The sequence below is a fragment of the Neopsephotus bourkii genome, unplaced genomic scaffold (genome assembly GCF_033783945.1).
Source record: "Neopsephotus bourkii isolate Nb327-2 ecotype Australia unplaced genomic scaffold, CSIRO-AGI_Nbou_v1 NB_53, whole genome shotgun sequence".
In the NCBI taxonomy this organism is placed as follows: Eukaryota; Metazoa; Chordata; class Aves; order Psittaciformes; family Psittacidae; genus Neopsephotus; species Neopsephotus bourkii.
The window spans coordinates 12,090,648-12,107,215 of NW_026900570.1; the positions used below are offsets into that span (position 1 = coordinate 12,090,648).

The window sequence follows — 16,568 nt, forward strand, 5'->3', positions numbered from 1 at the left end:
CTGTTTAGATTACTGAGAGAAGATTTCAAGCTGGTTTCTTAGGTTACTTGGTGATAGTCACTGCACATGGACAGTATATACCATGGTTACTGGTGCACAATGACTTAATCGGTGGGGTTAGCTGAACTTCTCTGTCTCATATAAATGTCTTTTAGGGTGGCATATAACTGAGTGCAATATAAAACTTTTCTGAGACTGTTCTAATGAGTGAATTAAATCTATATTTGAGTATGGTTTAGATCTTAAAACTAGCATGCTCTGTCAGGTTCCTTAACTGCAGAATTCTGTCCTTCTTTTCAAATATCTCAAATAGAGTAAAATCCTTACTTTGCAGGTAGGCTTAATGTACATTGTGGTAAAGAGTCAGGTTTTAATTGTTTCTGAAGTATTTTGATTGGATTTAAGAGAAAAAGTATTGTGAATAATATGATTGTTTTTACACTATTTCTTGACTCTTTCATGTTTGCAGATCCTTTTCCAATTGATGTGATCCAGGCAAATTGATGTGATCCAGGTGAGGAGCTGCATTTTTTCAGTTGTCTATCCTACACCTTTTAAATTTAGAGTTCATTTTGCAGCTGTTTCAAAGGCTGGCTATTTATTTTTTTTTAATTCCTCTCTGATTAATAGAGATTGTTAATACATGTTTTAAAATATACCTTAATATTCATATGCTGTTTATTGTGAAAGCATCTTATCAATATATACTTTAAACAAATAGAACATTTAAAACATATTGTCAGATGTCTCTTAATAACAAAATCTGTAGAGAAAACACATTCATTACCACTGAAAATTTGATCATCTACAAGTACCATCTGTATTACTTTTTTCATCATGAAGTTCTTGAAAATATTTAATGTCTCTCAAAGGGACATCTGATTTTCTTAAGTTTGTCACTGGTGGGAAAGTGATATTTGGGTCTCTTCCATTGGCCCATAGGTGTGGGGGCCATCATGTAACTGTGGCACTCAATCTTCCAGGTGGAATTATGTAGGTTTTCATGTGAATTGTATATTGATAATACCTATAAGAGCATATGCCTGTGAGTATATATATTGAGGAACATTTTGCTTGCAGATTTGTTCTTCATAAGGGGCTGCAGATGGAAGAGAACTATGATATTCTTTCATGGTACCGTGTCTAGTTTCCATGCTTCTGTTTATGTCAGAAGCAAATTATCTTTTTAACCGCTGTTAGCTGTGGAGCCTTCTTAGCACCGCTGCAGCCTAACAAGCTCTGATTCATGATAGGTATTATCAGTTTAGAGGAGTGAAGAAGGGCAAAGCCTCACTGCAATACCATGATTACTAAGAGTTAAGTTTCATAAGATTATTCATGGAGAAGAATGGTAGAATTTGATTTGTAATTTCCAATTAAGAAAAAAAAATATAAGTTGTGTCAGTTTAGAGGCTCATTATACAAAAGAGACAGAGGCTGTAGCTGTGCATCATAGCTGGAAGGTAGAGGAAAAAAAACAACAAAGGATTGCTGGTGTTATTCTTTTTTGTGGTTTTCTGATTCATTATTGGTGTGGGTGTGGAAATACAGCTTTAGGGATCAACGTCTTAATGACTACCTGATCAAATGTCTCATTATATTGTGTAGATCACAGAGAACCTATGTGTAGCTTGTACTGTTTTCAGTGTGACTGCTATAAATGATAGAAGAAAATAACTTGATTTTCATTTTTGTCAGTTTGGCAGCTGGGCAGGTCAGCTGGGTGATGAAGAGCCCACTTGATCAGAGTATATTCAAGTAGGTGTGACTTTTAAGTGACTGATTCAACTTGGTATTCTGTTTAGCTGATTCATGGATAGCTCAAGATATACTGTTAGAAGTGCTAATGCTACTTTTGCAGGCATGGTTAGAGGTGGGAGATACACTTAAAAGGGTAAGGAAAGACCCCGTTCTCCAGGCAAGCTGCAATTAATCTATGTACACCCAAATTGGATGTTTTCTTTTTGAAATTTGGTTTGATTTTATGACCTACTCCTTGTTTCTGTGTTCTTCATATGAATGGCAATGGAAGAGCTGTGCTTTGTTCTTTTATGTGAGAGTTTTCGTGTAGTGAGGCCAGGTACTATCTTGGAATTCCTACAGGCAGGGCTGCTACATGTTTTTTTCTTTTTCATGGTACCTAATTTGAGGTAATTTTGTACCTGAGTTTCAGTGAGCATCAATAAAGCAGGACAGTGTCTCTGTTTCCAGGAGGGAGATCTTTGCTCCGGCAATTAATCTATTCACTTTTGTCTGTGGTATGCTTTGAAGTATTACTTTGTTTAGATACAGTATTCTGTACTGTTTCTTTCTTGCAGTGAACTGCTCTTGTTCACTTGTAGAACTGAATTACCTTAATCTGAAATCTGTTTCATTTTGTAAAGAAAGTTTAAAGTGAAAGTTAGGTCAAGTGTTTATATCTGACACTAATTTCCCTCTCCAGCTTTTATGATACCGCAATCAGGATTTTCTTCTCTTAAAAAGAATTCAGAAGTGTTCTCTACCTTGTTACTCACCAAAAGACCTGTAAAACCATCAGGACTAGACTGCTGCTTTGTAAAGGATAATAATACTTTTAGCATATGTGGATAATCAGTGATTCTATTAATATATTTTTATATGGTTAATAAGTGAGTCTTCTATTACACTAGAGCTAAGCAGTTGGATGTATTCTTCTAGAATCAGGCCAAGCAGGAAAGTATTGAAAGTGGCTAATTCTGTATTGGCATAGTTATCTAGTTGCAATTTTTATGACTGGTAGGAAAAATGTCAGTCAGATGGATATGTGTTAATATTGGAAGTAGGACTGAATGTAGGTATTCCTTATTTGTGCAAACACCTCTTGAGCAGAAAGGGAAATTTTATAAACAAAAATAATTTAAAACTAATTCTGTCTTAACCACAGAATCATATAATCACAGAATGGTTTGGATTGGAAGGGTCCTTAAAGACCATCTAGTTCCAACTCCCTGCTACAGGCAGGGACACCTTCTACTAGACCAGATGGCTCCAAGCCCTGTCCAGCCTGGCCTTGAACACTGCCAGGGATGGGACAGCCACAGCCTGTTCTAGAAGACCACCGAATTTATCAGGCACAATTTGCCCTTAAGTGAAGCCATGTTGGTTGTCATCAATCACCTCATTTTCCATGTGCTTTAGCTCAGTTTCCAGGAGGATCTGCTCCATGTTCTTGTGGGACACTGAGATGAGACTGGCTTGTAGTTTCTTGGATCTTCTTTTTTTCTCTTTTTAAAAGCTGGGGTTATATTCACTCTTTTCCGGTCAGTGTGAACTTCACTGGACTGCCATGACTTCTCAAATAGGAGGGTGGCTTAGCTACTTCATCCACCAGTTTCTTCAGCACCCATGGACTTGTGCACCTTCATGTTCCTTGGCTGGTCCTGAACCTCATCTCCTCCTACAGCAATTCTTCAATCTCCTAGTCCTTGCCTTTGCCTTCTGAGACTTGGGCAGTGTGGCTGGAGCTCCTGCTAGTGAAGACTGAGGCAAAAAAGTTGTTGAGTGCCTCAGCCTTCTCCATGTCCTAGGTAAGCAGGTCCCCTGTTTCCTTCCGGAGAGGGCCCACATTTTTCTTTGTCTTCCTTTTAACGCTCTTGTACCTACAGAAGGTTTTCTTGTTGCCCTTGATGTCCCTGGCCACTTGTAATTCTATCAGGGCTTTAGGTTTCCTGATCTCTGGCTGCTTGGACATTTTCTCTGTATTCCTCCCATCCTTGCTTCCATGCTCTGTAGCCTTCCTTTTTGTGTTTGTGTTTGTCCAAGAGCATTTTATTTATCCATACAGGCCTCCTGGCAATTTTGCCTGACTTCATTTCTGTTGGGATGCATTGCTCCTGAGCTTGGAGGGGGTGATCCTTGAATAGTAACCTGCATTCTTGGGTCACTCTTCTCTAGGTCGTCTTCTTTATCCCATGGTGTTCTATCAAGCAGATCCCTGGAGAAGCTGAGGCCTGTTCTGCTGAAGTCCAGGGTAGTGAGCTTGCTGTGTGCCTTCCTTGCTGCCCTAAGGATCTTGAACTTCACCATTTCATAGTCACTGCAACCGAGGCTGCTCTGAAGCTTCACACTCCCCATCATCCCCTCCCTGTTGGTGAGAACAAGGTCCAGCATAGCCTCTCTCCTCATTGGCTTCTCTATCACCTGAGAAGGATATTATCATCACTGCATTCCAGGGACCTCCTGGATTGCTTATGCCCTGCTGTGTTATCCCTCCAACAGATATCAGGGTGGTTGAAGTCCCCAGTGAGGATCACAGCTTGTGAAAATGTGGCTGCTCCTGTCTGTCTATATAGTGCCTCATCCCCTCAGTCTTACTGGTCAGGCAGCCTGTAGCAGAACCCCACTGTCACCTGTCCCTGCTCTCCTTTTAATCCTAACCAATAAGCTTTCTGTTGGCTCCTCATCCACTCCTCATTAGAAGGCTAATGCATTCATTCATTTGGATGATTTTCTCAAAACTAAGCAAACTGATTTTTTTTTCAGGTGATTGTGTTTAAAATGTCAAGTTTGTTTGGTGTTCTAAGTAGTCTTATATATGTAATCTGGTATTTCAGGCTTTAATGAAAGTAAATGTTCTGCAGAAAAAGCCTGTACTCAACTGCCACATTGCTAGGTGTCTATATTTGCAAAGTGTCTGCAAATCTCTCTGGCATTCATTTTAACACATTTCATTTGTTCTGTTGAAGTGTGGTGTTTGTAAATGACATTTTTGATGGTTTAGTCACTGACTTCACCTTGAGACCCTTTGCTGTTTGCTGTTAATGTAAAACTTTAAATCTGTCTGCATATCAGCAGGAAAGCATCTGGCAAGGTTATAGCCTTTTTTGGTTGTTGTCTCAACAAAATGTTCAGTGCAAAACCAATATGAAATTACGCCTTAGCTGTGCACGAATTCTGTAGAGTACACAGTGTGCTTTAGTTCTCTGCTGGCAAATTTGTTAAATGCCTGGCTCTTAACTGCTGTACAACCTCTCCAGACTGTTTGCAAGACTTCATTTGGAAAAAACCCAGCTGATACCCATATTCTTCCCAATGGGGAGCTGTTATACTGAGGCTGGTGGGATGCACTTCTAGAGGTCTTGTCAAGTCTTGGCAGAAGTGTGGGAGAAAGCCTTACAGCTTATCCCAGAACACTCAGCAGGTTGGTTTGCTCTATTAATTTTAAGTACTGTGTTCCCAATGGGGTGCTACAGTTTATGGTTGTACTGCCAAATAAAGAACACTTCTTCATATGGTACCTTTTTAATCACATACTGGGACTATCAGTGAGCAGTGTTATGCATTAGGTCAAGAAAAGTGAGCCAATCTGCATGGTTTTCAGAGTGGCCCATACTTTTGTTGAGCTTGATGTTCATGCAAAATAGCCAGCAGAGCACTTGGGAGTGTAAAGTTCAGCCCTTAAGCTAAAACCAGGGGCAGGGAGGGATAAAATCTGACCTTCTGTGAGTGTTGTTCCAGCTTCTCTGGTGTAAGAGCAATTTCAGTGCTCCATAAACTGTGATTGAGTGTATGTCTGGTCTCCTACTGCCTTTCCTCAAGTAATGTACTTACCAACTATAGGGAACGTTTGAAAACTATTTTTATAGTAGGGGTGTATGTATCTTTACAGGTTTCTGATTGGTAAGGGTCCTAGATCTGTCCCCAGAGTTCCTGAGACAACAGTTTTGGCTCAAGTAAAGGGCAATCGCTATCTGATGCAAGATTTTGTTTTCTAATATCTCTGTCCTAATTTTGCTGTTGTCCTTGGGGAAATTGTGACTTGTGACTCATCACACTTATATGTCACTGAGGTTCCAAATGAATGCAGGAGTTTTTCTGAATGCAACCGTGTCAACAAGATGGGGGTAAGTAACGGAAATTGGACAACATTATATTAATACAAAATAAATGCATCTTGCTAATGAAGCTTGATAAGCCTCAACTTACTGTTTGCCAGCATCATTTATAATACAAAGCTATGCAGACAAAAAAATTCATTCTTTTTATTAAAGAAATAAAGGTATACAAAATACGACTCGATCTTTATTGTAAATTATTTTTTCCTGAAATAAGTTGTTAATGTTTATTCCTTGCTTGTTACAGCTTAGTTGTAAGTGGTGGCGATGTGTAGAGAGACCAGTTTCATCATGGAAACATGAAGAAAGAGGAAATGAACATATTTCAAAATAATAGGAATAATATGTTGCAAGACTGTAACTTAATTCTCCATTGCAAAAATGAATCTTAATATGTCATATATGTGTAATAAAAAGTACTAACTAGGCTTCATTTCATTTATTAAGATATAAAACCTCTTCAGAGAAAATCAGTCTGAAACATGCCACAGTTAAAGAAATGAAGCCCTATGAACAGGTCTACTATGACTGTGGCATATGTTTTGTGGGGGTATAATTTTTATTTTCACCTGCCATTACAAAAATGATACTGAAAACCAGGGAGATTTTCCATTGTTCTGATAGCAGTACTAGGATTATGGGAACAATACTGCGGCTGTGCCTCTGCTATATCATCTACACCTGCTCTGAAAAAGAGTGGGATGACACAGTGTGGGGAAAAAATCTGTTTATGCTGGTTCTTTCTTTGTTCCTAGCGTCTCTGGAGTAACTCAGATATTAATGCAGTACCGGAATCTTGCCTGTGTCTGCTGGTGTAGCAAATTAAGCTTTATCATTAAAATTGTGTTGTAATGTAGTATTACACATACTCATCTGCTATGCATTAAGTATACTTACAAAGATACCAGTTTGACTATGCATATATAAATTCTGTATCTACAGAAACAACAGATGACAAGTTTTGCTATGGAGCTGTGTTATTTTGCTCACACTCTGTTTACATTTAAACACATGTGTCTATATTTAAGGCGCAATAGTGCTACAACTTGCCAAATCACGGTTTTGTATAGGATCCTTAGAAATCTTAGGTCATTCTGGGGAATTGGCCTTACAAAGGTTTGGATTTAATCTTCATAGTAACTGTATTATTTTTCTTAACAATCAAATATATATTAGAATGCATAGATACAGTTGGAATTTAAACATAAATTACTTAGAAAGGAAGATTGCATAATTTAGAAAGATAACCTGATGGTTTTATGCAAGCATAAAAAAGACCTTAGCTCATAAGGGTAAAACCACCTAGGCCTGGATCTTACAAAATGAGCAAAGTCTTACAGCTGAAGTAGTTCTGGTAACTGAGCACTAGTGGGGTAGTTGTTTGATTTGGGAAGATTTATAAATTTAAAGCATAAGTTGCTACATTTCTCATAGTTGCCTGTGAAGCTGAATTAACAGAAATATGAAATAAATCACTAGCATAACTATGTTGTATAAAGTATTCTCTAGAAACATGCAGAACCACAGAACTACGTGTGTCAAGCAACTAGCATGACAAATTTTTTGTCTACTGTAAATGTTTAAAAGTTGGTCATTTTTCCTCAGGAGCAATACAAATTGTTCTAGGGTGCTTAAAAATGAGCAGCAGCATTGTAACTGATAATTCAGTTTAACTTCCAGCATCTCTCTATACTGTCTTTTTTTTTTTTAAATCTCACAGCAGATTTAGTTCTAAAACTGAAAGACTGAATTAAAGATCAGGTTTTAAGTTTTGCTTTGGCTTGGTTTGAATTTAAAGAGCATGTAAAGATCAGTTGTATTTACACATGATAGATAGACAGCTCCTTTCTGCCTGTTTTGGAGGAGGCCTCACCAAGGCTAGTGTGACTGTGCTTCCTCCTCAGAAGAGGTCCTCCTGAAAGAGGATGCTTTGGAGCAACCAGCTAAAATTCAGAGACAGTCAGTTGGACACCCTTCTGAAGGTTAGGTCCTAGGTACTCTAATAAAATCATCACAGTCTGAGGAGAATTCAGTGATTTGCTCCAGCAATCTGATTAGAAGGTAGAATCTAGACATTTCTGTGTGTAGCCACACAGCCTTTGCCCAGGTCCAATCCTTGCCCAGGCTACTCTACCCCACATGGAGATGGTGCTTACAGCTTCCTGTGTCTGGCCCTGGCTGGCTCTGACCACAAGACAATTCTACAGGGAGCTCCTAAGTGTACTAAATGTCCACAGCTCCTCTTTAAAGCTTTATATCTTCAAAGATGTCTTTTTTAGAAAAAGTTATTTTCTGCAAGCATGTGAAGAAAAATTATACAAATCTTTTCGAAGTTTCAAGTTTTAGAAGGTTTTTAAATTTGAAGTAAGCTTCCAGGCTTTATTAGCTGAAGTTTGTTAATTTTCAATAAAATTGCTTCTTGAAATCTTTTGTTCTCTCAAATATGTACATTTTTCACCACTTTTCATTGGCGAAATGTTCATTGGGAAGCTTCCATTATCTGTTTCTTTTTTTTTTTTTTCCCCTCTTTCTGTTCGGATTTTTAAGTTCATAAAGTGATGAATTTTCTCTTGCTAATATAAATTCGGTCTATATAGTATATACTCTGGTATGTATAGTGTATTTCTTCTTTTCTACTCTTTAATTGCTTTTAGGGCATACGTGTGTACTTATTTAACCATATATAGTCTATTCTGGTAAGGCTGTTATGCAGTTGCTTAACTTAGAACGTGAATGAAAGGTCCTGACAGACAGAGATATGCATTTAAAAATAGAATGTATGACATATTTCTAAAGTGAATAAAATGTTTATGATATTTCTTGTATTCCATATTTTTGGGTCAGAGGACTTGATGTAAAAGATGTGTTTGATTTTAGGAATTTTTCTCAACAGTTGTCTATTGGAGACTGAAGATCTGATTGCATTGTGGATGTCTGTGGGGTTTGCACATGGTAAGCTGCAGTTGATGGCATTGGCTTTACAGGAATAACTTTTATGGTCATATACTTAAAGACGGCTTTTATTTGTCACTGTTCTTCAGTTCTGCTGCTGTCTTCACCTACAGCAGTATCTGTTATGCGTTAATATAGAAAGGTTTTTTTTTCAGCTGGAGTACATTCCAGTCCTTCAAATCATGAGTGTTTCTGACAGAAGCAGGAATATAGGAGCAATAGTTCCCAGAATTGTTGGGATAGCCTGATGTACAAAGACCACATGTTGATGTCATATAGAAGTTTAGTTGCTCTGAATTTGATGCATCTATTAAAAACATGGCCTTTTATAGTGAATAGGATACAGTGCTGACCACCTTTGCTTCAGATTTATATTATAAATAATACAATAGCATTGTCTTGCTAATATAGCACACAGTGAACTTGCAAGGAAGCAGCTAATCACCGATTTGCAAGATGCTGTTTCAGTACTGTGCAGCACTGAAATGAAAAGGAAACAGTGCCACCTAGGTATAGAAATCAGATGCAAGATAATGCAGTAACAGTTTCTCTTTTTCATCCTTAAAATACATGTCAGGTCGAGTGAGAGAGACAGCTTCATTTTCCAGAGTCTAATTTCTGAAAGGTAACTGCTCCAAAGTTCTGCAGATTCAGTTTATCTATTTCACAGCAGATTTTCTAGCGACCACATGGTTCAGGTAGAATTTTAACTTCTGTTTCTTCTTGTTTAATTGTAGGTGTGTGCAATACAGATAACTTCAGTTTATTATCTGTAACAATAGATTACAGTCCATTTGGATTTATGGATTCTCATGACCCAAGTAAGTGTACCACCTATTTTTAAATGTATTTTTTTACTTAAAATAAATTCTTTATGTAGTTTCTGTGTACGTAAAAACTAACATTATTAGGAGTTTTAAGAGATGTTTAAACAGTTTTAGGGGGGAAAAAATTATCAGAGGCCAGTTTTATGATACAGGTTGCAATTCAAGTACTAAAAATCTTTTTAATGAAATATCACTACTAAACCTATTTTCATAAGAGTGTTTCCAGTTGAACTTCATGAATTGAACAGATGCTACAACAGAAACCTAGAAAATGAAAACCTCTGTTGTTGTAAACAGCCAAAAGCAAAAGTGTTATATAATAAGTTTGCATGCATCATACTCTAGCTTTATAGTCACAACAATTACATGTTGGGTGAAAACAAATCAGACCAACACAGTCATGGCAATGTTTCTTTGAAAGTATGAATTCAGTCAATCTGGGATTGATAGATACAGGTCCAGTGTGTACGTAAATGCATATTATTTGATTACTCAGATGCAACCTATAAATAATAATCTTCAGAACCAGTTGTTATCTCGCTGTTTTTGTGAGATTGCAGCCTCAAATTAAGGAAGTCTCATGAGAATGTTTTAATTGTTTCTATTGTATTTGAAAAAACAAAAAAACACAAACAAAACCACAGGGCTTTTCTGGTTTTCAATCTGGTGAATTGACCCCAGTTAGCAATTAAGAACCCACCAGCCACTTGTTTACCCCCCCTCCCCCGCTGCAGATTGGGGGAATATATTTATATACTTAAATATATTTCCAAATAATAGATCTTGAGTTAATTCACTGTAAATAAGTAACCTTGTGATCTGATTTTAAATATTTAGCAACTTCAAGGCTTTTATTAGTTTGCTATGTAAATGTAACAATGGATACACTTCAATATTTTAACATTGCTTATTGTAATTACTCTCTTGTGGAAAAGTAATGTTTTGTTTGAGACAGATCTTGTTCCAAACACATCTGATGATGAAAGGAGGTATAAAATAGGAAACCAGGCAAATGTTTTGCTGTTTAATCTGAGCAAGCTGTTACAAGCTCTAAAACCTTTATTGGATCTCAGGCAAAAGCAACTGTAAGTAATCCTTAAAATATCTTAATGCTTAAAAAAACTAGTGAGATGGGAGACCATCTAATCACCATATGTGATTAGGAAAGAAAGGGATTAGCCTTTAAAAATCTTATTTTCTAAGTGGAAATTGGTTCTGAAGTAACTAATGGCAGAGTAAGGCTGGAGGAAGAGGAGAAAGGTTTTCATTAGTCATAAGTAATAGCAAAATATGACTGGAAGGTGATCCTAATGTTCTATTGTCCACTTTCTTTTCACTAAGGTAGGTTCTTTGCCTGCAGTTTTCTATTCTGAGTTTATCTAGCTTGTTCTCTGAGATGCTTACTGATAAAAACTATGCATCCTCCTGAAGTAATGAGGTAGTATTTTAATATCCTATTGTAAAGATTCCTGATATAAACCTTCAGTTGTGCAGTTTAAACTCATGACATCTTACTCAGCATGAAAAGGATTTTTTTCTTCTTTGCAGCAGCTATTTGTGTATTTGAAGCCTGTTAAACTGTTTCCCCTTAGTCTTTTTCCCACTACAGATCCCAGTAGATTCAGAATAACAGTGTTTGTGAGATACCAGTCAGAAGAAGTTTTGTTTAGTGTACAGTAGGATTGTACCCATAATAATATTTTACTTCCATAGATCTGACATTGCTTTTGTTTTTGCAGAGCTTCCCAGGTTTTGAAGTACTATGGTGATAGCTATTACATCCATATGCAGTTCCAGAACTCAAACCTCCTTGTCACAATAATATAAATTATATTATGTAACAGTTTCCTTACTTTGTTAGTATTTTTCAGCTTTACAGAGCTATTTAAAACAAATATGGGTTTTGGGGAGAATGAGGATGATAATTATTTGATTGCTTTCCTCATAAAAGTGAGTTTGCTTTGCTAGTTTTGTTGGCAAAGATCTGAACGGATACCACATATTTCAAAACCACTGATGGAATTATCTTTATTTCACTAGCTTATGGAAGATACAAAGCCTGATCTCACATTGAAATGACTTTTCAATATAAATGTCATCGAAATGATATTTCAACAGCTCAGTGAAATTACCAGTTAAAGGAGCTCCACATTCCTGAGTTATTAATACAACAATCCAATTTTAGGAATACTTAAATGAGTAAAGCAAGTTGGACATAGCCGTGATATAATAGAGGATGTCTCAAGCCATGATTTGTCTGGGAAATGTGTCGTTGTTACATTATTAAGGAACAGGGAGACTTGTATACCTGTGTTGTGCTACCACCCCATGTTAAGCCTGTGTCTGTTAAGGAAGGATACATTAAAAAAGAGTGCTAATGAAAGATACATTAATGAAGAGGGCTGAAGTCAGATTTTCCACCTCTGGTACAGGTCCAATTTGAGCAGTCATAAATATTCATACACAGGCGGTAATGTGATTTCACATTCAAGATGGGTCTGCTAGGAAGAGCTTTCCTCCCACATCCCTTCCTTTTGTTTTGTTTTGTTTTGTGTGTGTGTGTGTGTGTGTGTGTGTGTATGTTGCTTGAGAATACCTTCCGATAGTATTTCATCAGACACAAATGAAGTTGGACAGGGGCTCATAAGGAAAGGTTCAACCTTGGGTCATTCAAACTATTCCTAACATGGGTTTACCAGGTGGCCTAAACCTCTGCTCTCAGGCCCATCCACTTGTCTTGGTATCTAATGATAAGTGAAATTCTATCTTGTCATAAACTCCTGCTAGAATCTCAGCCCATAGTGGCCTCTGCCCTTCCTTGGACAGGAGATGGGTTCTAAATGTAACTTGAAGCATAGGAACACATTTCGTTACTGTGTCCTGCTCAGCTTGATATCCCATCCCATGTTGCTGCTAACTCAGCCTAAATGTATTCTTTAGGACCAAGTATAAAAGAGAAGTATTAAAACTTCTTACCTGGATATAGTGCAATCTTTAGAAGTGGAAATATAACTGAAATGGTTGAACTGGACTTTGATGCTAGGCAAATAATCAGTAGATAAAAGTGCAGAGGAGAAATTCTGAAAAGAAAGCTTGTAAGAACCTGGTCTGGAAAGAAAACTAGACCTTTTTTTTTTCCCACACAAGGGTGTTATCTAGCCCACAGGTTCCAAGTCCCAGAACTGCTGTGGTAAAAGCAGGTACAATTTTATGCTGGTAGAAAGTTTTATTTTTAAAAAAAAGATTTTTTTTTAAGTATGAAAGTTATTTCACCTGCTGTTTATTGCTGTTTATTCACATTAATACTTTGCTAGTAGCAAAGGAAGTTTTCATATTGGTCTGTAGTTCACTTGCATTTTTTGAAGCCGCACACCAAAATTGACCTAAGAAATGATAGAATCCTATGGGAATACTTATGTTTAGTATTAACTGGAAACATTCTCAAATTCCTCCTAAAGCAGCTTAGCCCTGCACAGCTTTGAACTAATGCGTGACTCCCACACACACCTGTAATCCACCTGCCAGACCCCCAGCTCTTAGTCACATCTGTAATATTAACTCATTTTTATACTCAAATGTGGTTTTCATTATATTCCTCTAAAAAAGCTCCACAGATGTGATCAAAACTTCAATTTGTTCTTGCTTTTAATTTCCCTTACTTAACTTTTGCCCATTTTCTCTTGTATATCTGCTGTTTAGCTCCTTTTATCTATGTGCATGTCTTTCTAATCTGTTCTTTCTCTGAAGTTCATGCTTTGTCTGTGAGCTTTGGCTACTTCCTCTTGTTTTTTGCTACTTTCTCTATTTTTTGGCTACTTTCTCTGGTGGTTGCATCAGCTGCAGTATGAAGCAGCTGTTAGCTCAGTGTAGTCAGCCAGGGAAGCCACGTTTGTGGTTGTTGTCCAGCACTGGACAACTCCAAAGTCTAATTTCTCTCCAATTGCCTTTTTCAAGTTCTCTCTTCTCTCCCTTCTTTGTCTCCTACTGTGTCTGTTCTCCTCAGTTTTCCCCTCCCATCATCCGATTCTCTCCCCATCCCACCAGGCAGAGTGAGGAAGCGGCTGTGTGATGCTTAGTTGCAAGCTCAGGTTAAACCAAAGACATTTGTTTGCTTAATTTGTTTTTTTTCTTAACAGGAACAAAATTCTCATTTCCCACCATTAACTGTTTCTTTCTCTTCAGGAGTCCTGTACTCCCCGGGATCTGAGTAAACACAAGTTATTTTCAGAATGGGTTATTATGTACCTCTTGAGATTGAATTGGTAAGTGTGATGCAGTTTCAAGTGTAAAAATAACACCAGATGTGTATTTGCCAAAGCAGGCAATGTTAATCTGCAGTGATTTTCCAAAATCTTAAGCAGATCTGGTAAACTGGCCCAAACATGATTTCATATGCCTTTTTTGTCTTTATGGTTCTAGGTTGTGCTAGATTTCAGAATAATTACTATTGTACTTCTGTCTTGACACACAGATATACATAAAAATGACATGGGAGAAGTGGTCTGTACTTTCTGTCCTTCACTGAGCAACTGATGAGATTTCTTTGGTGAACAGTTTTTGTTGAAATACCAGCTGTGATAAATTTGTGAAATTTGCCTGTAAAATACAATGAGCAACTGAAAATCTGTGACCAAATGGGAATGAAGGAAATACAGGATCTGATCAAATTCTGCACAAGAGATATTATAAGCTTCAACATTGTGCTGCTTTGCAGGGTCTTTTCTTCTCATTTCTAGAGGAAATGGCTGTGCTCTTTTGTTAGATATTTCTTACTATTTTACTTGTGTTCTTAGAAAGTTAATTTAAGAACAGTTACCAAGAAGGAAGGTTTGGTTTAGTACTGGGTTTTGGTAGGGTTAAGAAGTTTCAGCTTTGGGACTCTGAGGCTCTTGGCTATTTTGCTTAGCTAAAATGTGATGCTGAAAACTGTCTAAACACACTTCATATTTTTCTGTGGTTTTTAAATCTGCTTTTAGAGAAAATCATGACGTTCTGAGTTTTTATTCCAAATCAGGATCCTAGTTTGGGGATGGTCTTCTGCAAATCAGCATCATGTGTTTCCACATGCACCTCAGAGGATCTTGTAGTATAGAGGACAGACAAAACAATGAAAAGGTTTTGCTTTCAGGATCACAGTAGTTCTAGTGATCTGTTTTGGTAGCAGTCCAGACTTGATATGCAAAGATTCATGGTTGTGCTAGTTAAGTTTTCTTCCATATAATTAGTCATCACTCTATATTCATTCAGCAGAACTGCAGAAATTTGTAACAGGCTACTGATGTTCATTTCTTGTTGTTATATTTGAAATTTAATTTTACTTTTAAAACCCAACAAATCTTGTCACATTTTTGCTAGCTGCTTCATAACAGCGTGGCTGAAGTTTTTTATGGAGTTCTTTTCTTGCTTTTGTTCTCTTTTGCATCATACCTTTAAATAGATCTCTTTGATGCCCCTTGTGGTCTCTTTAAATTGTGTTTTGTTTGTTGTTTGGTTGTTTTGGATTTTTTTTTTTTGTTTAAGTATTTACTTGTAACAGCTGTCTCTTGTCAGTACAGTTTGCAGCAGAAAGCTGGCTCAACTCAGTCAACTGTGCATTTTTATCTAGCATTTCATGTTAAAGACAAAACTGTCGGCGCTTTAGACTTTTATGTGGGTTGGTAAGTCCCACTAAATTTCATATTGCTGACTTTAGTACTGACCGACCTTTAATACATTGCTATTACACCTCATTATTCATCACCTTTCCCTCATCATTACTAAGTGTAGTAAAATATCTCACTCCTCAGAGTACCTTACCTTGAGGCATTGAAGCTGATCACTATCTTTTTTTCTCTCTTCATTTACTTTTTAGTTCTTAGTAGCACTTTGTCTTGTACTGCCTAAACTTAGGAGTTGATAAAAAAGTTTTGACAATCCAAATCCCAATACAAGTCTTTAATTGTATTTCTTTACAAAAGAAACAGGAAAAAAAATGTAGACCAGATTATAAAATCCTCATAAGGGCACAGAATGTCTTCTGCTTTGTCCTTTTCTTATCTGGCTTGTCTTACTCTTTCATAATTATCTTGTCATTTGTTTTAATTAGATATTTTTAATGCCACTGTGAAACTTGACAGTTTTCTATTGCTAAGAATATATTTCTGGGCCAAATATTCTCCTGCTAGTATGAGTCATGGGTTTAATGTGAGTTATGGGGTTTTTTTGTATGAGTCATTTGTTAACTTCTCCACCCTTTAAATATTCTTTTTGTATAGTTACCACACTTTGCTATTGCAAACCCATTTACCAGATGAAATAAAAAACTTGGCCAGAGCAGATTACTTTGCCAAGTAGGAAAACACTATTTTTCAGCAGTTAGACTATGTAGAGATTATCAGGGTTCCAAACAGCTAGTTGTATTTTTTGGCTTTTGTTTAATATCTGTGAGTACATACAGAACATGGGTAACGTGAACATGAAGAATATCTGTATCTGGATGGGTTGTACCTCTGCCTTTTTCTCATGGAAGTCAGCACCTGGATGTTGTGGTGGAATGTGCTATTACCTGTGCAGCTTTTATGAAGGAGGGAATGGAAATGCCACCGGAGGTGCTTCTGGTTTCAGCCTATATTCTGATTTTGTAAGAGAGCTTCACCTTGTCCTTCCTGGCAGGAACATGAGCAGCCAGAGTCCAGCACGTACAGCATAGGGTGACTTTTTGTCCATCACTTTTCAAAATAAAGACCCTTTGCGTAATGCGTCTGTATGTCAAATCTTGTGGTTTAAAATGGTTATCATTCTATTTCAAACAGAAAGAATTTACTTGTATTGGATACATAAAATAATCATGCAAGTATTGTTTCACTGATTACATAGCTTCAGTAAATTCTAGTTGGCTGCTTAAATGGTGCTTTTTAGAAGCAGTGCTTTATTACAGAGAAGTCTGTTCACTGTG

General features: G+C 37.1%; 1 long non-coding RNA gene across 5 annotated transcripts in view; it reads left to right on the plus strand.

The window, feature by feature from the left end:
* The first annotated feature begins 8,794 nt into the window (after nucleotides 1–8,794).
* LOC133211161 (uncharacterized) overlaps nucleotides 8,795–16,568 on the plus strand; it is a 33,423-nt gene continuing 25,649 nt past the window's right edge. For 2 of the 5 annotated variants that reach the window (XR_009725143.1, XR_009725140.1), the window contains exon 1: nucleotides 13,764–13,896. This is a non-coding gene — a long non-coding RNA (uncharacterized LOC133211161). Of the gene's footprint in view, nucleotides 8,808–9,473; nucleotides 9,629–13,763; nucleotides 13,897–16,568 lie in introns of those variants that run through there. The other 3 variants (XR_009725145.1, XR_009725142.1, XR_009725144.1) reach the window with 3 other exon arrangements.